Source organism: Pongo pygmaeus, chromosome 22 (genome assembly GCF_028885625.2).
Source record: "Pongo pygmaeus isolate AG05252 chromosome 22, NHGRI_mPonPyg2-v2.0_pri, whole genome shotgun sequence".
NCBI lineage: Eukaryota > Metazoa > Chordata > Mammalia > Primates > Hominidae > Pongo > Pongo pygmaeus.
This window is the reverse complement of record NC_072395.2, coordinates 38,080,925-38,106,503: the sequence shown is the minus strand read 5'-3', so window position 1 is coordinate 38,106,503 and position 25,579 is coordinate 38,080,925. Positions and strand designations below refer to the sequence as shown.

Below are 25,579 nucleotides of genomic sequence, written 5' to 3'. Positions count from 1 at the left end.
ACTTTGTATCTTGAAACTTTACTGAACTTGTTTATCAGTTCTAACAGTTGTCTTGTGGTCTTTAGGGTTTTTGGTTTTTCTCTATATAAGATCATATAACCTGCAAACATGGATAATTTGACTTATTTCTTTCCAATTTTGATGGGCTTTATTTTTTTCTCTTGTCTGATTGCTCTAGCTAGGACTTCCAGTACTATGTTGAATAACAGCGGTGAAAGTGGCCATCCTTGTTGTCTTCCAGACCTTACAGGAAAGGTGTTCAGTTTTTCCCCATTCATTATGATACTAGCTGTGGGTCTGTCTTATATAACTTTTATTATGTTGAGATATGTTCCTTCTATACCAAGTTATTTTTATCATGAATGAAGCGATGTCAAATTTTATCAAATGGTTTTTCAGCATCAATTGAAATGATCATATAGTTTTTGTCCTTTGTTCTGCTGATATGATGCATCATATCAGTTGATATGTATCTGTTGAAGCACCCTTGAATCCCTGGGATAAATTTCACCTGGTCGTGATGAATGATCTTTTAAATGTATTGTTGAAAATGTTTGCTAGTATTTTGTTGAGAATTTTTGCAACAATATTCATCAGAGATATTGGCTTGCAGTTTTCTTTTTTTGATGTGCCTTTCTCTGGTGTTGGTATCAGGAAAATACTGGCCTTATAGATTGAGTTTGGAAGTATTCCCTCCTCCCTGATTTTTTTGGAATAGATTGAGTAGGACTGGTATTAGTTTTTCAAATGTTTGGTAGAATTCAGCAGTGAATCCATCAGGTGCTGGGCTTTTCTTTGATTGGAGATTTTATTACAGCTTTGATCTCATTACTTCTTATTTGTCTATTCAGATTTTGGATTTTTTCATGGTTCAATCTTTGCAGGTTGTATGTATCTAGGAATATATCCATTTTTTTCTAGGTTTTCAAATTTTTTGGCATACATTTTCTCATAGTAGTCTCTAACGATTCTTTGAATTTCTGTGGTTTTAGTTGTAATGTCTCCTTTTTCATCTCAATTTTATTAATTTGACTTTTCTCCCTTTTTTTGCCATAGCTTGCTAAAGGTTTGTATTAGTCCATTTTCACACTGCTGATAAAGGGATATGTGAGACTGGGAAGAAAAAGAGGTCTAACGGACTCACAGTTCCACATGGCTGGGGAGGCCTCACAATCATGGCAGAAGGCAAGGAGGAACAAGTCAAGTCTTGCATGGATGGCAGCAGGCAAAGAGAGAATGAGAATGAAGCAAAAGTGGAAACCCCTTATAAAACTGTCAGATCTTGTGAGACTAATTCACTATCATGAGAACAGTATGGGGGAAACTGGCTCCATGATTCAATTTTCTCCCACCAGGACCCTCTCACAACATGTGGGAATTATGGGAATACAATTGAAGATGAGATTTGGGTGGGGACACAAAGCCAAACCATATCATTCCACCCTTGTCCCCTGCCAAATCTCATGTCCTCACATTTCAAAATCAGTCATGCCTTCCCAACAGTCCCCCAAAGTCTTAACTCATTTCAACATTAACTCAAAAGTCCACAGCCCGAAGTCTCATCTGAGACAAAGCAAGTCCCTTCCGCCTATGAGCCTGTAAAAGCAAGTTAATTACTTCCTAGGTACAATGGGGGTACAGGCAATGGGTAAATATACCTGTCCCAAACTGGGGGAAGTTGGCCAAAACAAAGGGGCTACAGGCCTCGTGCGAATCTGAAATCTAGCAGGACAGTCAAATCTAAAAACTCCAAAATGATCTCCTTTGACTCCATGTCTCACATCTGTGTCATGCTGATGCAAGAGGCGGGTTACTGTGGTCTTGGGCAGCTGTGCTCCTGTGGCTTTATGGGTACAGTCTCCCTCCTGGCTGCTTTCATGGGCTGGTGTTGAGTGTCTATGGATTTTCCAGGCACACAGTGCAAACTATCAATGGATCTCCCATTCTGGGGTCTGGAGGACAACTCTTCTCACAACTCTTCTAGGCAGTGCCCCAGTGGGGACACTGTGTGGGAACTCTAACCCCATATTTTCCTTCTGCACTGCCCTAGCAGAGGTTCTTCATGAGAGTCCTGCTTCTTCAGGAAATTTCTGCCTGACATCCAGGCATTTCCATATACCTTCTGAAATCTGGGCAGAGGTTCCCAAACCCCAATTCTTGACTTCTGTGCACTGGCAGGCTCGACACCACGTGGAAGCTGCCAAGGCTTGCAGCTTGCACCCTCTGAAGCCACAGCCTGAGCTCTACATTGTCCCCTTTAAGCCACAGCTGGAGCAGCTGGAAACCAGGGCAGCAGGTCCCTAGGCTACACACAGCAGGGGGACCCTGGGCTTGGTCCACATAACCACTTTTTCCTCCTAGGCCCCAGGTCTGTGATGGGAGGGGCTGCTGTGAAGACCTCTGACATGCCGTGAAGACATTTTCCACATTATCTTGGGGACTAACATTCAGCTTCTTGTTACTTATGCAAATTTCTGCAGTTGGCTTGTATTTCTCCTCAGAAAATGGGATTTTCTTTTCTATTGCATTGTCAAGCTGCAAATTTTCTCAGTTTTTATGCTCTGCTTACCTTATAAAACTGAATACCTTTAACAGCACCCAAGTCACCTTTTGAATGCTTTGCTGCTTAGAAATTTCTTTTGCCAGATACCCTAACTCATTTCTCTCAAGTTCAAAGTTCCACAAATCTCTAGGGCAGGAGCGAAAAGCGGTTAGTCTCTTTGCTAAAACAACAAGAGTTACCTTTGCTCAAGTTCCCCAAAAGTTTCTCATCTCCATCTGAGACCACCTCAACCCAGACCCTACTGTCCATATCACTATCAGCATTTTGGGCAAAGACATTCAGCAAGTCTCTAGAAAGTTCCAAACATTCCCACATTTTCCTGTCTTCTTCTGAGCCCTCCAAACTGTTCCAACCCTTGCCTGTTTCCCAATCCCAAACTTACTGCCACAATTTTGGGTATCTTTTCAGCAGTGCCCCACTCTACTGGTACCAATATCTGTATTAGTCAGGGTTCTCTAGAGGAACAGAACTAACAGGAGATATATATATTATTATTAATATATATTAAGTTATATATATAATAATATGTAATATATAACAATATATAAAGTTATATTATATATATATAAAGTTATATATTAAGTAATATATATTAAGTTATTAAGAAACTCACACAATTACAAGATCCCACAATGGACCATCTGCAAGCTGAGGAGCCAGGAAGCCAGTCTGAGTCCCAAATCTGAAGAACTTGGAGTCTGATGTTTGAGGGTAAGAAGCATCCAGCACAGGAGAAAGATGTAGGCTGGGAGGCTAAGCCAGTTTAGTCTTTTCATGTTCTCTGCCTGCTCTTTATTCTGGCCATGCTGGCAGCTGATTAGATAGTGCCCACCCAGATTAAGGGGGGTGTCTGCCTTACCCAGTCTACTGACTCAAATGTTAATCTCCTTTAGAAACACCCGCACAGACACACCCAGGATCAATACTTTGCATCCTTCAATCCAATCAAGTTGACATTCAGTATTAACCATCACAAGGTTTGTTGATTTTGTTTATCTTTTCAAAAAACCAACTTTTTGTTTCATTAATCTCTTGTGTTTTTTAAAATTTCAATCTCAGTTGTATTTGCCCTGATCTTTCTTATTTCTTTTCTTCTACTAATATTGAGTTCAGTTTGCTCTTGTTTTTCCAGTTCTTTAAGATTCATCATTAGGTGCACATTAAGTTTTTCTGCTTTCTTGATGTAGGTGCTTCTTGCTATAAACTTTCTTCTTAGGACTGCTTTTGCTGTATTCCATAGGTGTATGTGATACTTTCATTTGTTTTAAGAGATTTTTAAGAATTATCTTGTTAATTTTTTCATTAACTCACTGGTCATTCAGGATCATATTATTCAATTTTCATGTGTTTTATGGAAATACTTGTGCATGTTCGTTGATATACAGGAACTGAAAAGTTATTCTAATCATCACATTCTGGGCTTGTTTGGACTCGTCCTTGTTGAGAAGGCTTTTTCATGTATTCAAAGAGAATTGAGTGTTGTGATCTAAGTCTTTGGTCACTACATCCATATCCACACTAGGGGTTACTCCAAGCCCAGTACCTTAGTAATTCGTAGACTCCTAGAGGTGCTGCCTTGGTGGGCTTGAATAAGATCGGGAAAAATTCCCTGGATTACCAGGCAAAGTCTGTCATTATCTTTCCTCACTTTCCCCAAACAGAAAGAGTCTCTCCCTCTGTGCTGGGCTGACTGGAGCTGGGGGAGAGGTGATGTGAGCAGTCCCTTGGACATCATAGTGGGGACTATGCTGGGTCACCCCCGAGGCCAGCACAGTACTGGGTCTCACCCAAAGCTTGTGGCAACTACTGCCTAGCTACAGCTGATGTTGATTTAAGGCTCAAGGGATGATTGATCAGCAAGTGGGGAATCCTGCCAGTACTGGGTCCTTACCTTCAGTGTAGCAGATTCCCTTCTGGCCCAAGTAGGTTTAGAAATGCTGTCCAGGAGCCGGGCCCTAGAATCAGGGGCTTTAAGAATCTGCTTTGTGGTTTATTTTAGTGTGACTGAGCTGGCACCCAAGTTGCAAGACAAAGTCCTCTGTATTCTTCCCTCTCCTTTCTGCAAGTGGAAGAAGTTTTTCCTGGAGCTGAAAGCTGCGCTGCCTGGAGTTGGGGGAGGGGTTGACAGAAGCAATCCCTTAGCCACCACAGCTGGTGTTTCACTGGGTTGTAGGTAAATCAAGGCCTATTGGCCTCAAGCTCAGCACAGCACCAGGAATGTCCTTGTGAAACCTTTGTGGCCTGATTGCCTTTTTTTTGTTTTATTTTTCGAGATAGAGCCTCTCTGTCGCCCAGGCTGGAGTGCAGTGGCGCCATCTCGGCTCACTGCAAGCTCTACCTCCCAGGTTCACGCCATTCTCCTGCCTCAGCCTTCAGAGTAGCTGGGACTACAGGCGCCCGCCACCATGCCTGGCTAATTTTTTGTATTTTTAGTAGAGACGGGGTTTCACCGTGTTAGCCAGGATGGTCTCGATCTCCTGACCTCGTGATCCGCCCGCTTCAGCCTCCCAAAGTGCTGGGATTACAGGCGTGAGCCACCGCGCCCGGCCATGATTGTCTTTTAAATTTATCCTGGGCCCCAGGCCCTTGTAGTCAGCTGGTAGCAGAGCTAGCTGGGTCTCAAACTCCTACCACTGGGGCACAGCGTTCCTCTCTGGCTGGGATTGGTGTTTCCTTCAGATTTCAGCTAAGTGAGCACTGGCTTGTGCTGTGTTCCATTGTGACAAGGCAGCACTGAGTTCCAATGCAAAGTTCCACAGTCACTCTGTTCTCCCTCCCCCAGGCACACAGATTCTCTCTCCACTTGCTGCTGCTGGAGGGTAAGGGAGAAGTGGTGTATACAGGGCAGGCCTGCCTTTCCTAACCCCATCGGTGCCTCTTTCCTTGATATGATGTCAGAATCAGGTACTGTGATCGTTCACCTGATTTTGGCTTTTATGAAGGTGCTTTTTTGCTTGAGTAGTTTTTCAATTTGGTGCTCCTGTTTGGGAATAATTGCTGGAGGGTTCTATTCAGCTATCTCGCGCCTTAAAGTTTGTCTGTTTAATTGAAATTAAATGTTCTAATTTAAATCCAGCCCAAGGAAAGTACAAATTTATTTCAGTTAGCATTTTTGAGGACTATAATATATGATAACTTTTTTTTTTTTTTTACTTTATATATGTCCTTAATAGATATATCAAGCTTGTCTGGGTGCAGAATTACCAATGGAATAATCACTTCTGTTCGACTACTATAAAGCAATTCCTACACCAAGAAAGTTGCCCTGGATTTTTATATATTTTCAAGCAGGTCCTTAAAAAGGGGGTCACTTCCCCTTTTGTAGGAGAGAAGAGCAATAAATATATTTAATGTTATACACAGAAATATGAACATAAAGTGTAACTTCATGCATCCTGATTCTAACTGCAAATAATTTTCATTCTTCTGTGGTCACATCACAGATAATCAGTTGTAATTAGAGGTCACGGATAAAAGCTAATCCTTGGCCCAGCCTGCTTATTCTCTCCCACTATCTGTATCTCACCCTCGGGACCTCTGTATCTGCTGCTCTTCTGTTAAACTCAAGGTCCCCATGTAGACTTTTACTTTAAGCCAGCAGTGTGTGGCTCTAGAACTTGAAACCATTCATTTTTAGAATACAGTGATACCGCAAGCCTAGATGAAATAACTGCTTCAATTAAATAGCGCCTTAAATGATAATTTGTGTTAACCCATATGCTATTTTAGTTTTTTAGTTGAAAATAAATTTGTATGTATTTATGGTATAAAACATGATGTTTCAAAATATGTATGCATTGTAGAATGGCTAAATCAAGCTAATTAGCATACTAATAGTAAACTTTTTTTGTGGTAAGAAAATTTAAAATCCACTCTGCTATTTTCAAGTATTCAGTACATTGTTTTTAACTAGTCATCATGCTGTCCAGTAGATCTCTTGAACGTATTCCCTCTGTGTAACTGAAATATTGTATCCTTTGCCCAATTCTCCCCTCTGCTCTCAACCTGGGTAACCATCATTCTAATCTCTGCTTCCATAAGTTTGACTTTTTTAGTTCTACATTTCAGTGAGATCATGCAGCATTTGTCTTTTTGTGCCTGGCCATATGCCCTTTCATCTATGTTGTGAGTGGCTCTCACCAAATCAACAGCGACACATTTAAACTAGAGAAATAGATTGCCAAAAATTACATTTGCTTCATGTTTAAATGGGCAATGAACCATACCTAAATAAATAAATTAAAAAAATGTTTTATACCAAGGGTGGCCATAAATATACCTAGAATAGTCAGCTCTAACATACATGGTGTTACTCAGAGTGATATAATACCCCTTTGCTGCCTAATACATTCTTGTTGTCTTTTGACCTGTTAACAATAAACATTATATGGCACTCACCTGTGCTGAGCACTGTTCTCCACCTCTCCTGTACCTTTGACGTTTGGGGATAAACCCTGTATTCGCATATCGTGCCTTCCATACCCACCTGTACGCTACATGCGCCAGGTAGAAGGGTTTTCATTCTCCCCTCTCCAATGGACTCTTTTCCCTGGTTTGGTAGCTACGTTTCCAAACCCCATCAGAAGATACATGTTTTATTCTGGCAAAACATATATTCTAGAACAAGTCTTCAAATCTCATTAAAGGCCACTCTTTTCCCCTTATGCCTTAGTCCAGTTAATACCTTCATTAATGATTTTTTTAAAATTCAATGATTAGAAACCTTTTATCCTTCTTCCAGGGAAAGACTTTAGGACTTAACCATTAGACTTCCCTCATAAATATCTCATTCCCCATGAGGCAGGCATCTAAAAGCTTGTAGCTAGTTGGATTTTAATTTGAAGGTTAAATTACAAACAGATCATTCTCCCTGAAATTAGTTAAGACTCTGTTTGTGTAGAATAAAAAATTAATTCCATAAAATCAGATATTAGATTGCAATGCTTTTTAGAATATTTTATACAATTATAAGATGATTCTACAACTTAAATTCAGAAATAAAAGAAACCATTTTTTAAAAAATGGAATATGTTCTAAGTAAGACTATTAAAAGATCACATTGCAAAATCAATCAGAAATTTCAAATATACGTAAAAACAAGGATGGCTTTCAAATATCTTTCACTGGAGATTTTAAAGTAAAATAATTCTCTGAAGGAGATATATATATTATGGAATCAATTCATTCCAAGTTTCTAAAGTTTTAAAAATCCATTTAATCTCTATCTCTTCTGTGTTATAATGTAGAATGTATTCATATTCAGATTATCTCTTTAAGTGGCCTACTTGATTTAAAGGAGAAGAATATAACCTAGGCATTGCATTGACTGAAAAGATATGGCATTTTAAATGGCATCAAGATTGCACTTTCTACATTTATGATTTTCCTTTTGATTTTACAGCAGCAATACTGTAAAAGGTTTAATTTATTTCTCAGATTAGCTCTTTGGAACTGAGAGATGAGATGAGGCCTGGAAAACTTCCCCCAGTACAGTCAAGTTCCTGTTGACTAATCGTGTGACCACCAGTGACAGTCTATGAGTCTGTGAGGCAGAGTTGCGGCAGCACAGGCTTTGCTTGGAGTTGGATGGTTCGCACCCTGCTTGGCATGGTTTCTAAGAGACATCCTCTGAGTGGATGAGGGGAGAATCCAGCAGGCCTCTAGTCACACTGGTACAAATAATTCTGATGGTGGGAGATGGTGGTGTGAGTGCAGGGTCTGTGGGTGTGATGAACACCTGAATGACTCATGGGGAGAGGGGTGTTAACAGGACAGATGCCACTTGCTGTAATTTTCATATGATGTGTTTGGAAAGCCCCCTGCATGGAGGAAAGATAGATCGAGGTCCCTTTCAAAAGTGCTCCAGATGAAGAGGCATTTCCATTTTCAGAAACCCTGAGAATCCGCGAAAGAACCTCGAACTAGTCATTGTACTGGAAGCCGCTCCTCTGCTCCAAATACTGCTGTTCACTGTCCCTCTCAGCAAACTGTACTGCTCCTATTGCAACCTGAGTTTAGGAAGGCTTAAAGCTACATCAACTGTTTAATTCTTTCTCTCCTTGGAGAAGTACCTGTGTCGGCTACCCAAGGTTAATGTCTCCACCAGGTTCATTATTTTATATTTTAAATATATTTTAAAATCAAAAGTGTTTGAAGGACTTGCTTTTTTCCCCATGATAAAGGTAATAACTCCTCTCTATAAGAAATCTGGAAAAGTAGGCCAGGCGCGATGGCTTATGCCTGTAACCCCAGCACTTTGGGAGGCTGAGGAGGGAGGATCACTTGAAGTGAGGGGTTTGAGACTAGCCTGGCCAACATGGTGAAACTCTGTCTCTACTAAAAATACAAAAATTAGCCAGTCGTGGTGGCAGGTGCCTGTAATCCCAGCTACTCTGGAGACTGAGGCAGGAGAATCGCTTGAACCCAGGAGGTGGAGGCTGCAGTGAGCCAAAATTGCACCACTGCACTCCAGCCTGGGAGACAGAGTAATACTGCATTAAAAAAAAAAAAAGAAAGAAATTTGGAAATAAAATTATTTATAATTCCAGTCAATCAAAACAAACCATTGTTAATTTTTAATTTTTTAGATCCAAACTTTCTCATTTCACACTCTTTGCCCCATAAACACTTGTCTCACCCCTTTTGGTGTTGGGTTTTATTGTATAATTATAACTTCCTTAAGAGTTATACATGTTCACTCTTGATAACAGGTAAATGAAGACAAGTACATAGAAGCAGAAAAAATACAACCAATCTTAACATTTTGGTGTATTTCCCTAATAATGGTTAAAGAAAAAAATTCAATGACACTTTAAAGTACTACCATACTTTAAATAAACAGGCAGTTTATCCAGGACCATTATAATATAGGGACCATTGCAGTGGGATTTTGCCATGGGGAGAAAGATTGGGCTTAATTCCAAATACAGTACTGGCAAGAGGGAATTTATAGCCAAGGTGCAAGGTAGGAGTCATGCATGAAAAATTACTAAGAAATAACACCAGGAGTAAGCAGGATTCTGGCCAAACTGAACTAATTAGATTCTTGCTGAAGATAGACCAGGATGATCAGATATCATCTGGGGGATGGTGGAGGGTTAGGAACCTGATCAGATATCAAGGATGGAGGGCTCTTGCTAAAGTTAGCAGGCTTCTTCTAAAACCGTGTTTTACAAGAAAGTGCACAGATAGGCCTAGGAGAACATTCACAAGCTGGACCAAAGTTTGGTCAAGCACAGAATCTTTGTCACAATCATAATTCATAAAAAGTTTCATTTTTAATCAAAAGCTTTTAATAAATGTCACTTATGGAAGCTGAATGAGATAGAACATTTTGAGGATCCATCCAAACTATTTTTATTTTTTTCTTTTTAAAATTGACACACAATAGTTGTACATGTTTGTGGGGTACATATTGATATTTTGATACATATAATGTATGGTGCTTAGATCAGGGTAATTAGCATATCTGTCATCAAGCATTTATCATTGCTTCGTATTGGGAACATTCAATATCCTTCTTTTAGTTATTTGAAACTATATTGTTCATTATTATTAAATATAATCATCCTACAGTAGTCTAGAACACTAGAACCTATTCCTCCTATCTAGCCTTTTAGTTTTGTATCCTTTAACTTTTTAAAAACAATGTCCCCTACTTTGGGAGGCCGAGGCAGGTGGATCACCTGAGGTCAGGAGTTCGAGACCAGCATGACCAACAACAACAACAAAAAAAATTAGCCAGGCATGGTGGCATGAGCCTGTAATCACTGCTACTTGGGAGGCTGAGACAGGAGAACTGCTTGAACCCAGGAGGTGGAGGTTGCAGTGAGCCAAGATTGTGCCATTGCACTCTAGCCTGGGTAACAGAGTAAGACTCCATCTCAAAAAAAAAAAAAAAAAAAGAGGCCCCAAAGTGTTTCCAGTGTATTATTTTCTGAGGAAACAAAGCGCATGGATCATCTTGGAAGAAGCTGCATCCCAGAGTGGCTTCTGCATAATCCTGCTTCCCCTCCCTTCCCTTCATAGGCTGTGACCTCAAACCCCACCTCCGTGTTTCTTCCAGAGAACCCTACCTGTGACATTCTAATGAACACCTGAAAAACCTCTGTTTCATGTTGATTTTTCCTCCAAATTCCTGCAAATGTACAAAGATTTATAGAAAGAAATGGTAATTTGTGTTTTTTTAGTTATTTATATACTTCTATTTTATTTTTGTTTTCATTACACTCTCTGCTTTATCTGTAGTTCATTAGCAATATTCCAAAACACAGAACATAATAATTTTTCACATATGAGGAGTATTGACGAACTACTAAGAGCAAGGCACGCACCAGAGGCATTTTCTGCTGTTGCTAAGAAATAAGACTGAGTGAGTGAGTTGTATTTATGTTATTTATTAGCAAACATTGAAAATTCCAGATTCCCCTCTGGAGTCCAGAGTTTGACTTCAGAATCTAGAGAACCTCATCATTGCATCATACAGCACACACAGAATAAGATGAGGGCAACAAAGATCCCATCTTCTAGCTGTTTTGGAAGAATCACAGGTGCAAAGAATTTCAAATTATAATCCTTCAGCTTAAAAGCTTTTGTTTAATTTTTCCAAATAACTCTGTATTTTCCCTAGATTTATTAACAAAAATTTACAGAAAAAGTGGTGTTAGTAGCTTTTCACTAACCATGATTAATGCAAGCAAAATAATTTAATATTTTAATTACACATGGAAAAGTAATGATTAATCTAATTTTCTACACGATTAATAAAGCATTGCATTTATTATATTAACGTGATTTGAGATGTGTTTTTTCCCTCCTTTTTCTCCCTACCTCTTTCTTTCCTTCCTTCTCTCCTTTCTCCCTTTCTTCTTTCTTACTTTTCTTCTCTCCTTTTTTTTTACCTCATTTTCTCTTTATCCCTCTCTCCTTCCTTTCTCTTCTTGCTTCCTATTTCCCTTCTGTCCTCCTACCTTCTCTCCCTCCCATCTTCTCTTCTGCCTTTTTCCTCTCCTTCCCTTCCTTTTCCCCTCAATTTCTTCCTTTTTTATTTTGTTTTTTAGTTTTTTAAAAAGGAACTTTAAGTCATAATATTAATGTGTGCTATAAGAGAGATTTTGTTACATTATTGAGAAGAGCTTGGACATTCTAAATTACCATTTCATCTATCATATTTAGCCCAGATTCAAATAAGTGTATTTCTTTTGAATAAATTTGTTTTAAAATAAGTGCATTCCAGGCTGTGCATGGTGGCTCACACCTGTAATCCCAGCCCTTTGGGAGGCCAAGGTGGGTGGATCATTTGAGGTCAGGAGTTCTAGACTAGCCTGGCCAACATGGTGAAACCCCATCTCTACTAAAAATACAAAAACTAGCCAGGAGTGTGGCATGCACCTGTAGTCCCAGCTACTCAGGAGGCTGAAGCAGAATAGCTTGAACTTGGGAGGTGGAGGTTGCAGTGAGCCGAGATCACGCCATTGCACTCCAGCCTGGGCGACAGACCAACACTCCGTCTCAAAAAATAAATGAAATAAATAAATAAATAAATAAATGCATCCTTTCCAAATTATAGAATATAATTTTTAAACAAAATGCCTTTCCTAATTCACAAGGGATTTTGTGTAGAAACCAGCAACCTCCCATTCATTTCCCAAGGACGTTTACAATCTCCGTGAATCCTTATTGATTGAACAGGAGGTGCTGGGAAATGGTTTGTTAACAATGTCAAAGACAATCAGAACTGGACAGAAGTTAGAGCATGAGAAAGCAGATTATATTAAGGAATTATTGCAGTAGGAGGAAAGAGACCTCAATATAGAACTGGGCTCAGTTCTGAAAACACCACAAACAAGTGGGGTTTATAGACAAAAGTGTGAGAGTCAATGGGCGGATTTTTACATATGGCTAGCCAGTTTTCCCAGCACCATTTATTAAATAGGGAATTCTTTACCCGTTTCTTGTTTTTGTCAGGTTTGTCAAAGATCAGATAGTTGTAGATATGTGGCATTATTTCTGAGGGCTCTGTTCTGTTCCATTGGCCTATATCTCTGTTTTGGTACCTGTACCATGCTGTTTTGGTTACTGTAGCCTTGTAGTATTGTTTGAAGTCAGGTAGCGTGATGCCTCCGGCTTTGTTCTTTTGGCTTAGGATTGACTTGGCAATGCAGGTTCTTTTTTGGTTCCATATGAACTTTAACGTAGCTTTTTCCAATTCTGTGAAGAAAGTCATTGGTAGCTTGATGGGGATGGCATTGAATCTATAAATTAACTTGGGCAGTATGGCCATTTTCAAGATATTGATTCTTCCTACCCATGAGCATGGAATGTTCTTCCATTTATTTGTATCCTCTTTTATTTCATTGAGCAGTGGTTTGTAGTTCTCCTTAAAGAGGTCCTTCACATCCCTTGTAAGTTGGATTCCTAGGTATTTTATTCTCTTTGAAGCAATTGTGAATGGGAGTTCACTCATGATTTGGCTCTCTGTTTGTCTGTTATTGGTGTATAAGAATGCTTCTGATTTTTGTTCATTGATTTTGTATCCTAAGACTTTGCTGAAGTTGCTTATCAGCTTAAGGAAATTTTGCACTGAGACAATGGGGTTTTCTAGATATACAATCATGTCATCTGCAAACAGGGACAATTTGACTTCCTCTTTTCCTAATTGAATACCCTTTATTTCCTTCTCCTGCCTGATTGCCCTGGCCAGAACTTCCAACATTATGTTGAATAGGAATGGTGAGAGAGGGCATCCCTGCCTTGTGCCAGTTTTCAAAGGGAATGCATCCAGTTTTTGCCCATTCAGTATGATATTGGCTGTGGTTTGTTATAGATAGCTCTTATTATTTTGAGATATGTCCCATCAATACCTAATTTATTGAGAGTTTTTAGCAAGAAGTGTTGTGGAATTTTATCTGAAGGAGATAGAGACACGAAAAACCCTTTAAAAAAGTCCATGAATCCAGGAGCTGTTTTTTTGAAAAGATTAACAAAATAGATAAAATGCTAGCCAGATTAATAAAGAAGAAAAGAGAGAAGAATCAAGTAGACACAATAAAAAATGAATAAGGGGATATCACCACTGATCCCACAGAAATACAAACCACCATCAGAGAATACTATAAACACCTCTATGCAAATAAATTAGAAAATCTAGAAGAAATGGATAAATTCCTGGACACATACACCCTCCCAAGACTAAACCAGGAAGAAGTCAAATCCCTGAATAGACCAATAACAAGTTCTGAAATTGAGGCAGTAATTAATAGCCTACCAACCAAAAAAGGCCCAGGACCAGATGGATTCACAGCCAAATTCTACCAGAGGTACAACAAGGAGCTGGTACCATTCCTTCTAAAACTATTCCAAACAATAGAAAAAGAGCAACTCCTCCCCAACTCATTTTATGAGGCCAGCATCATCCTGATACCAAAACCTGGCAGGGACACAACAAAAACAAGAAAATTTCAGGCCAATATCCCTGATGAACATCAATGCAAAAATCCTCAATAACATACTGGCAAAATGAATCCAGCAGCACATCAAAAAGCTTGTCCACCATGATCAAGTTGGCTTCATCCCTGGAATGCAAGGCTGGTTCAACATATGCAAATCAATAAACACAATCCATCACAATCCATCACATAAACAGAACCAATGACAAAAACCACATGATTATCTCAATAGATGCAGAAAAGGCCTTCAATAAAATGCAACACCCCTTCATGTTAAAAGCTCTAATAAACTAGATATTGATGGAATGTACCTCAAAATAATAAGAGCTATTTATGGCAAACCCACAGCCAATATCATACTGAATGGGCAAAAACTGGAAGCATTCCCTTTGAAAACTGGCACAAAACGAGGATGCCCTCTCTCACCACTCCTATTCAACATAGTATTGGGAGTTCTGGTCAGGGCAAACAGGCAAGAGAAAGAAATAAAGGTATTCAATAGGAAGAGAGGAAGTCAAATTGTCTCTGTTTGCAGATGACATGATTGTCTATTTAGAAAACCCCATCGTTTCAGCCCCAAATCTCTTTAAGCTGATAAGCAACTTCTGCAAATTCTCAGGATACAAAATCAATGTGCAAAAATCACAAGCATTCTCATACACCAGTAACAGACAAACAGAGAGCAAAATCATGAGTGAACTCTCATTCACAACTGCTACAAAGAGAATAAAATACCTAGGAATACAACTTACAAGGGAAGTGAAGGACCTCTTCAAGGAGAACCGCAAACCATTGCTCAAGGAAATAAGAGAGGACACAAACAAATGGAAAAACATTCCATGCACGTGGATAGGAAGAAGCAATATTGTGACAATGGTCATACTGCCCAAAGTAATTTATAGATTCAATGCTATCCATCAACTACCATTGACTTTCTTCACAGAATTAGAAAAAACTACTTTAAATTTCATGTGGAACCAAAAAAGAGCCCGTATAGCCAAGACAAACCTAAGCAAAAAGAACAAACCTGGAGGCATCATGCTACCTGACTTCAACAATACTACAAGGCTACAGTAAACAAAACAGCATGGCACTGGTACCAAAACAGATACATTGACCAGTGGAACAGAACAGAGGCCTCAGAAATAATGCCACACATCTACAACCATCTGATCTTTGAAAAACCTGACAAAAACAAGCAATGGGGAAAGAATTCCCTATTTAATAAATGATGTTGGGAAAACTGGCTAGCCATATTCAGAAAACTGAAACTGGACCCCTTCCTTACACCTTATGCAAAAAATTAACTCAAGACGCATTAAAGACTTGAATGTAAGACCTAAAACCATAAAACCCCTAGAAGAAAACCTAGGCAATACCATATAGGACATAGGAATGGGCAAATACTTCATGACTAAAACACCAAAAGCAATGGCAACAAAAGCCAAAATTGACAAATGGGATCTAATTAAACTAAAGAGCTTCTGCACAGCAAAAGAAGCTATCATTAGAGTGAACAGACAACCTACAGAATGGGAGAGAAGTTTTGTAATCCATCCATCTGACAAAGGGCTAATATCCAGAATCTACAACTAACCTAAGCAAATTTACAAGAAAAAATCAAACAACCCCATCAGAAAGTGGGCAAAGGGTATGAACAGACACCTCAAAAGAAGACATTTATGCAGCCAATAAACATATGAGAAAAACTTCATCATCACTGGTCATTAGAGAAATGCAAATCAAATCCACAATGTGATAGCATCTCACGCCAGTTAGAACGGTGATCATTAAAAAGTCAGGAAACAACAGATGCTAGAGAGGATGTGGAGAAACAGGAACACTTTCACTCGTTGGTATGAGTGTAAATTAGTTCAACCATTGTGGAAAACAGTGTGGTGATTCCTCAAGCATCTAGAACCAGAAATACCATTTGACCCAGTGATCCCATTACTAGGTATATACCCAAAGGATTATAAATCATTCTACTATAGAGACACCTGCACACATATGTTTGTTGCAGCACTATTTACAATAGCAAAGTCTTGGAACCAACAAAAATGCCTATCAATGATAGACTGGATAAAGGAAATGTGGCATATAGACACCATGGAATACTATGCAGCCATAAAAAAGGATGAGTTCATGTCCTTTGCAGGGACATAGGTGAAGCTGGAAACCATCATTCTGAGCAAACTAATTCAGGAATAGAAAACCAAACACTGCATGTTCTCACTCATAAGTGGGAGTTGAACAATGAGAACACGTGGACACAGGGAGGGGAACATCACACACCGGGACCTGTAGGGGGCTAGGGGACTAGGGGAGGGGATAGCATTAGTAGAAATACCTAATGTAGATGACGGGTTGATGAGTGCAGCAAACCACCATGGAACGTGTATACCTATGTAACAAACCTGCACATTCTGCACATGTATCCCAGAAATTAAAGTATATATAAAAAAAGAATATAAAGAAGAGTGCTATTATATGTTTAAAAGAGGATATTTAATTTAGCAGAAGTTGCAGAATGCAATGGGGAGTGAAATCCAGTGAAAGAGTGGAGAATTGAGACTATATCATTTGTCGAGGCTGTAGTCCAAAGTCCAACTTCCAGAAATCTGTTATCAGATCTGGAAAAGGTAGAGACTTGGAGGAATCATCAGACTCTGGAGGGAAGCAATCTGTACTCAGACACAGAGAATGTTCCCCTAAAATGTCTCCCCAGTTCTGGTAACCTGAGGATACCAGAAAATATCTTGTGCAAATGAGAACCAATCTGTTTGGCATGGGTGCAAGCACAGGAGAGGAAGGCCAAGTTTGCTACAGGTACCTGAACAGGGAAATACTGAGGGTTCCTTAAAACAACAAAACAAAACAACTCAGCCATCCTCTTCTCAGAGCACTGAGATCTACAAACTAAGGACCCCAGTGGTGTGTCAGACATGACCTCTTCAATGGCTGAGACATCCCTTGGTACAGTCTGGCTGCAGCACTAGTCAGAGTTCATCTTCCCGCTGCCCTGGTTTTGATTCTGTTTTCTAATCTTTTCGGCCTAGCTGAATCTATTATGGGTATTCATGTGTGATCAAGCTATAGCTGCTCTTTTGCTAATAGCAGACTGGCCCCGTTGATCCCTGGCAGAGTCTCTTGCTCTCGTAGCTAAAGCACTCCAAGAAATATGCACATAATCTTAAGTCAGTGGCAGTGGGAAGGGAGAAGTAGGTTTGCATTAGAGAGATCTGGAAAGTTGAACGATCAGGATTTGGTAATAAATTGGGTGTGGCCATTACAGAAGAGAGAAGAGGCAGAGCTGAGCCTGGGTCATGGTGTTTAAACTCTTGTTTAAAGCTAAAGATATTTTTTTTTGCCAGAAAAATCCAGGTAGGCACATTTTGCCTACAATATCAGGAGGCGCACAGAAGCTTTAGCCAAATGTTAGAAACCACTCTGTAGAGGAAAATCCTAGAGGTTGGATAGGATGACCTGAAAGATTCCTTCTGCTTCCTCAATATTTGAATAGTTACAGAACCCAAATATCGGTATATTTTTGGGCCTATTGGTAGCTACAAGGAAGTCAGGAAGAGGAGCTGGTGCTTTTGTGAGGCACGAGGAAATGTAGGAGGGAAATGTATTTTGTTTCAGACCTGGAGGTTGAAGTGCTGGGAGGGCATTCTTGGGTAGATGTTGAGTAGGTTACCAAAGGCATACTTTGAGAAAGTGTTTAGAGCATTAGATCTGCGCTGTTGAATATGGTAGCCATTGGGCACATGTGGCCATTGAAGACTGTGGCTAACAAAATGTGGCTAATCCTAACTGGGATATACTGTAAGTGTAATGTACAGCAAATTTCCAAGACAGTTAAAAAATGTAAAATATGTCAATTTAAGAATATTAGCTACACGTTGAAATTATAATATTTTGAATATATTCAGTTAAATAAAATATATGATTAAATTAAGTTCATCAGCTTCTCCTTACTTTTTAAATGTGGCTACTGGAAAATTTAAAAATGTGTAGTTTTTGTTTGCAGCTGACGTATTTCTGTTGGGTAGCACTGCTCAAGGTGGTGTTTGGAGGTATTATCAGGGACAACTTGGGAACATTTGAGCTCTCTGGGAAGAGGATATACAGAGAGAAAAGCAGAAGGTTGAAAATGTACTTGTGGAGCATGTCTACATTCATAGGTCTAGAATGAAGAGGAGGAGACCGGAAAGGAGCTACGGGATAAGGCCAGAGAAGGGGAAGTAGGTGACATCACAGGAATGTGGTGAAGAAGGGGCATTAGGAAAGAAATGGATAGTGATTAGGATTATGCAAAGTAATTTGGCCTTTGTTCTATTGCTATTGGAGAGCATATGGAGGTTTTTTTTCCCAGAAAGTAAAATGATCAAATTTAAATTTTAAGAAGATGATTTTGGCAAGAAAATAATGAACCAATTGGATTGACAGAGAAATTGAAGGTCAGGTGGATAGCTAGAAAGTCAGGGAATAATAACAACCAAAAAGCCGTTAGGCATCTAGAAAGCTGAGCAGAAAAGAATTGTTTTGACTTTGAGAAAGAACTTTTTATTTTATTTTCTTGCCTTGAAAAATGAGGTGTTTTTGAAGAGTAGGATTTTGGTAATTTAAAGCATGTGTCTCTGTTTATAGAATCCAGGAAAATGGGTTGCCATAAAAATCAGTGTCACAGATGATTAAAAATGCTTTGTGTGGGGAAAAATAGAAGGCTATAAAGAAACTAAAGACACAAAAGTTATAGGATTTCTAAGAAACAAAGGTTGTCTTTTTGTATAATTGTCTCATGTAGAGAAAACAGAAAAGAACATTATTCCCCACCCTTAAGAACATGAAAGTAGAAAAGAATGGTTTCTAAAAAGGGTTTTCCTTGAGATTCTGCCACCATAACTTGTGACCATTTAAGGTGTTTCTAAGTATTTACAAATTGAACATACTATGTCCTAGAATGTTCTTTGAGCAGAAATTTTGGTACATAAAATTATTAATCTGGAGTTTGGTTTAAGGCAAAGAACAGATTGAAATATATGAAAGTACAAAATTCAGAGAATTAAGTGAAGATGAGCTGAATATTCTGAAGGTTGTATTAGTGCATTTTCATACTGCTATGAAGAAATACCTGAGACTGGGTAATTTTCTTAAAAAAAGAGGTTTAATGGACTCACAGTTCCACATGGCTGTGGAACTGTAATGCCTCACGATCATGGTGGAAAGCGAAGGAGGAGCAAAGGCACATCTTACACGGTGGCAGGCAAGAGAGCATGTGCAGGGGAACTGCCTTTTATAAAACCATCGGATCTCATGAGATGTATTCACTATCAGGAGAATAGCATGGGAAAAACCCACGCCCATGATTAAATTACCTCCCACTGGGTCCCTCCCTTGACATGTGGGGATTATGGAAGCTACAATTCAAGATAAGATTTGGATGGGGACACAGCCAAACCATATCAAAGGTGTTTGGATCCTGTTTAAATATATGTTATAAAGTCTTTGCTAGTTTAAAGGGAAAAGAAAAAAAATGATGGCAAAAGGAAGCTGATGAAAGCAGCCATATGAGGAGACTAAACAAAAAGGAAATGGTCAATTAAAGACATTTGGAAAATTTACCTAGATGGAGTACTATAGGATTTGGACACTCTGCTGGATACTGAATACACAGGATTAGGATAAAATCAATGCTGTTGTAGAATAACTGTAATATGCAGCAGCTAACATTTATTAAGCATTTATTATGTACTCATTTATTTATTACAACAGCCTCACAAAATAGGTATTATCTCAATGCTACAGATGGTGCAGTGAGATTAGGTAACTTGTCCAAGGTCACTCAGGTAGCCAGTGAGTCCACTATATCATGCTGTCTCCTTAAGTGTTGTTGGGAGAAACATGATTTATCAGGCAGTGTTGGCTGAATTATGTGTGGTAACACATGACTGCAAAAATTTTAGTAATCTATAGTAACACAGTTTTTTTTTTTGTTTGTTTGGTTTGGTTTTGGTTTTGGTTTTCTGGTTTTTTTTTTTTTTTTTTTTCTTTTTAAATTTCATTGCAGGACACTTGCTCTGATTCATTTCTGGACTTCAGTGGAAGAAGCAGCCCTTATCTAGGATATTGTTAGTCTTTGGTAGAGGGAATACAAAGCGATGGAAGGGTGATGTGATGGCTCTGAAAGCTTCTGTTGGATGTAGAATATAAAGTTTGCTCACCGTTTTTAATCCAAAGTAAGCCATGTGGCAAGCCTGACAGTGGGGTTGAGGAGTGAAATGTTCCCATTAGGGAGGGTCTTTAGAGGACCCATTAGAGAGAGTTTAGGTTCTTTGTCTTTTGTTTTTGTTTGTTTTTATCATGTGAATCTTTAGCTTTACAAGGAAGAGAATCAATGAATGGTTGGTCTGACTTCTTTTCACAATGAGGAGTTAATAGTATGACCCAAAAAGTTAATCCCTATACTGTCAGTGTTGTTTGGGAGTGGCAGGTGGCAGAGAGTTACGCACACAGGAGACAATGTAAGGGAGGGCGCTACCTCTCATAGTGATCAGTAAGGGTAGTGAGACAGCCAAGTGGAAAGGGGTCCACAGAGAAACTTCAGGCGGCCGGCACACTGGGAGGAGTGGGCACTGGGGTGGAGCCAGAGAAGTTTGCACCGTTTGCAGTGGGGAGGAGCCTGACCCCTCCTCTTCCGGGGTGGAACCTGGGATTCAATCTGTGAGGAGGGAAGCATGTATACCAGGACTCTCTCTCTGCTGAGAGTCCCTGTTTCCCATTTTTTCTTTTTTGCCCCATAAATTCCATTTTTCTCACCCTTTAAAGTGTCTGTGAGCCTAATATTTCATGACTGTGTGACAAGGACCCGGCTTTTAGGTGAACTAAGGAGAAAATCCTACAACAGTAGGACTAGGCCATAGCCAAAATCCAAACACAGCAAAATCCACACAACCAAAATCTTTGCTAAGCAAGGCACCTGCGAAAAAATCCTGTCTCAGCAGTAAGTCAGGCCACATCAGACAGAAGCTAAAGGCTGGCCTGAGTGAGAGCTGGTAGGGAAGGAGAGACAAAGGAAGGTGATAGGAAACAAGATCCAATTAGGGCTGAAGGTCAGTTCAGCTATCAAGGGTGGGGGAAAGCCAGTTTTTGAGGAGGTCACTTCAAGCCTTGAGTTCCTTTGTCTAACCCCCTGTTCTCCTGGCTGTTTCCCATTAATTTTTGGGGAATGTGCTATGAACTGATGGGCACAGACGTGTGTAAAACAGAGACGGTTATAGACAGTCCTATTTATTCAAATGTGACAGGATGATGATGGACCTAGTCATATCCACAAAACCAATTATAAGCTAAACCCATGCAGGTAGTTAGGTAGAACAAACACATTTAAAAACGAAGAGTACTTTAATTCTTGAATTAATGTTAAATTCAGCCTGAATTTATTGGATAAATGTCTCATTTCATGTAAGTAAATCTAACTAGACTGTAACTAAATCTAACTAATGACTCTAACTAAAGCTATTTCCACAGAGATGTAAATTGTTCTTGATGAATACAATAAAAGCAAGTAATAATCACTTTTTGGAACTTAGAACGAATTCACTTCAGGTTAAGGTTAAGCACTTGAGAATAAGACAATTATTTTTCCTTTCAAATACTAAAGAGTTGCAAAAACTCTGGTGATAAATTGGAACATTTGGGAAATGAAGGCAACAATAAGATTTAATTTATTGCCCAGGTATAAGAATTCTAAGTTTTGCACATTCCTTATAATCTTTTCCTATATACATGTAAAAACTGTGTAATTACATAGTTTAAAATTTCACTGTAATATAGCATGTTCCATAAACAATTTTTCAGGTTCTAGTACAGGCCTTATGATTATAATGGTTGCAAAATAGTTCACTGCATAGAATTAACATAATTTAGTTTATTATTTTTATTATTAAACATGTAGTTTCTTTCAGTTTATTACCATTATTCATAATACTGCAGTAAATGGCCACATGGAACCTATGTGTTTTTTTTGTTTTGGATTTTTTTCATTGCAATACATGTCCTAAATCGGGATTACTGGGTCAAAGGTTATGAAATCTTAATGACTATGCAAACTGACTTAAAAATAACTACTAATTTAACAAAAACGTGGGTATGTAATCCACTGAATTCTCACTTGCTTTAGAAATTATATTTAAAGATCATATAAATTGACTAATTAATATTGTAGAAAAAAATGATACTTTGTGTTAATTTGTGTGTCTGAATACTTGTGAGGCTAAACACTGTCCAGTAGGTTATTTTAGCCAACAGAAGGAGTCATAATTCTTTCATTTGGTAATTGGACAAATATTTTTTGAGCGCCTACAACGTGCCAGGAAGTTTTTTTTGTTTGTTTGTTTCAGAGCACACAGCAGTGAAGTAAACAAACTCTCTTGCCCTCATGGATTTTATATTCTATGGTAAAAAAGACAACAAACATAATAAGTATTAAAATTATGTAGTATGTTAGAATGTTATAACTGCTGTAAAAAATAAAGTAAGATAAAAATAATAAGAAGAAGGATTTAGCAATTAGCAGAAGTTGCATTTCTAAATATAGTGGCCATTGAGAAACAAATATTTGAACAAAGACTTGAAAGAGGTGGAGTAGGTCCCATGTGGGTATCAGAGGAAAGAGTATTGCAGCTAGGGACGTTAAGTTGTAGAAGACCCTAAGGGGACCATGTGTGAGGTGTTGCAGGAGAATCAGGGAGGCCAGTTTGGCTAGAGTGAAGTGAAATCTTTGATGTGATGAAGTGATGATCTTTGATGAAATCTAATAATTCTTATTTGTTTCATAGGAGAAGAACAAGGAGAAAAAAATCTAAACCCAACAGAAGAGAAAGTTTCAAGAAAGAGGTCGTCGCCAATACCAAAATTAGCTATGATATTCAGGAAGAAAAAAATGGAAACACGATAATCACATTCAATAAAGACCAAGGCTAGATTCCATTGGCCGGAGCTCAGCCACGCGTCCACACCTGGCTAAAGAGAGACTCTGGCTGAAGAATTCCCTGAATATTTTAATATAGCTCTGGTTATAACACAGAACAACCACAAGGTGGCAGAAGAACTCCATTCTTGTAAATCTCTTAGTTGCTTCTTTATTTCATCTTCCCTATTCCATCCAATGTTCCTTGAATTTTACTATTTTGTTGGTTTGAAAATATGTGTGACTTACGTACTTTAAAGGATTTGGTTGCTAAAGTTTTAAATAGACTGGAATATAAAACATTTATAGAAAAGAAAAATACCTACAGTATGATGAACTATTAATAATCCAATTAAATAAAATATATTTGCTTTGGATTAATACATATTTTATTTTGATGTTTGCTAAATAAAACTAAGCATTAGGAGGTCAAATAGCCACAATGAACATTTTCATATTATTTAATAAGCCAGTTTCAAGGCATACATGCTAAATTTGTTCTTAAGGAAAAGTTGAATTTTTGCTTTCATGAAATTACAAACTCTAAGGCAATTTTATACCTGTAAATCCAATGTGTTCTGAAGTTTAAAGTGTCAAAGGCTGTTGGATTTAAACAGATCTTGTATGACTCTCTGTTTCATCTCTTTAGAGGTTGATAGTAAGCAAGTTTGGCAGCAACTCTCAGCTTCTGCTGTAACATGAGGCTAGTAATGACGACTTTATAAGGTTGTTGCAAAGAGTCAGTGATGACACAAGCAACGTTCTTTATATATGCAGAATTTAAAAAATAAAAATAAAGTAAATAAAAATATTTCTTTCTCTAGTCCCAATTTTTCTAACGTTATTTGCAACTGGTGTTTTAATGCAAGACAAAAGGCTAAAATATACATGTAGCTAGCAGAATCAAAACCTAGATCAGATGTTCAAAAGCATCATGCTGCTAAAAGATTTCAGAGTCTAAAACCTGTGCTCACTGTTCTGAAACATCTTTCCACTTCCTGTTAAAAAAAAAAAACCATGATATTCTTTGAAGCTCATTTTTTGGGCTTCATGTGTTGTAATTATACATTTGTTATATAGGGTATATTATGACTTATGCTCTATGGTGTTATTCAGTACATTGTAGAAAAAGGAGAATAAAGAATGTTGTTTGTCAGTAGGCAGCTCTGTCCTTTTTATCCTTGACTGTAATTTACTAAAGAGCTGATAAAATTACAGCACAGGCAGCAATTCACCATATTACCCTGCAGACAGCCAAGAGACTGACATTGAGATGATGAGTTTGAACTTGGGTCCATGTAAGGAACCTGATGGGGTTATATGAATTCTTTATTTCTGTTCTATGAAAAAATGAAGTTGCTTATAAGAAGGAGGCACAAAAGTGTGTACTCTGGGCAAGGCTACTGATAAAGATGCTACAGGGATGCGTGGAAACCCAATATGTAACACTGAAATGGCTTTTGATTCATTTATATGTGGTCTCAGACAAGAAACATAGATTAAGAAAAGGTCTGAAAAAATGGAGCACCAGGGAAAATGATAGGAAATTTTGTATTGTTGACTAACAGTTATCTAATATGAAATACACATTCGTAATATTTTGACATATATGATTTGATTTAATACAACTGTATTTTGTAATAAATATCTTTAATTCTAAGGATTGAAAATCTTAAAAGGATCTCAATTTTATAGTTATAGCTGTTTTGTTTCAATAGGCTGATGGGCTTGGAAATTCCAGGTTTCTTAAACATGTTCGATGAACTTGAAAAGCAGGGGGAGATACTTTCAGATGGCCTTGAATGGGAGTGGCGGGACTCTAGATTTCACTGGACATCTCTTTCTTCCTTTCTTCTCTGTAGTTGGGGACCTCTTCTCAACTAGTCAGCAATTATAAGAATGAAAATTACCTGCCGGGCGTGATGGCTCACGCCTGTAATCCCAGCCCTTTGGGAGGCCGAGGCGGGGGGATCACGAGGTCAGGAGATCGAGACCATCCTGGCTAACACGGTGAAACCCCGTCTCTACTAAAAAATACAAAAAATCAGCTGGGTGTGGTGGCGGGCTCCTGTAGTCCCAGCTACTCAGGAGGCTGAGGCAGGAGAATGGCGTGAACCTGAGAGGCGTAGGTTGCAGGGACTGCACTCCAGCCTGGACGACAGAGCGAGACTCCGTTTCAAAAAAAAAAAAAAAAAAGAATTAAAATGAAAATTACCTTAGCAGCTATTCAGAGTAGGTCCAAAAGATAATCAAATAAATAAGATTTCAATATTCTCAAGATTTCAATATTTTCAAGGCGGAAGACACAATGTCTTTGCATTTGCAGTTGGAAAGCCTGGAGTAATCTCCTTCCACTGTGGAAATCCCTTCTGTCTTCAAGGTCTGGAGCATATGATACCTTCATGATGGATTTCCTGACTCCTGGAGTTAAAACGTTCCTTCCCTTGCCTGCACTCATGTAGCCATGAGATTATTAGGTGTTACATCCTCAAACAGAGCTGCTAGGCCACGTGTGCTCTTTACATACAACCTCTGACATTGGCTTATGACTATTGGGCTGGCATTTTTCTCAATTCTTAAGAAAAATCAAAACCA

At 38.7% G+C, this 25,579-nt stretch overlaps 1 long non-coding RNA gene across 2 annotated transcripts in view; it reads left to right on the top strand.

Annotated features, from left to right (window-relative positions):
- The window catches only part of LOC129022498 (uncharacterized), an 87,032-nt gene extending 62,437 nt beyond the window's left edge, over positions 1-24,595 (top strand). For both annotated transcript variants that reach the window (XR_008496447.2, XR_008496446.2), the window contains one exon: positions 22,854-24,595. This is a non-coding gene — a long non-coding RNA (uncharacterized LOC129022498). The remainder of the gene's footprint in view (positions 1-22,853) is intronic.
- Positions 24,596-25,579: the final 984 nt, after the last annotated feature.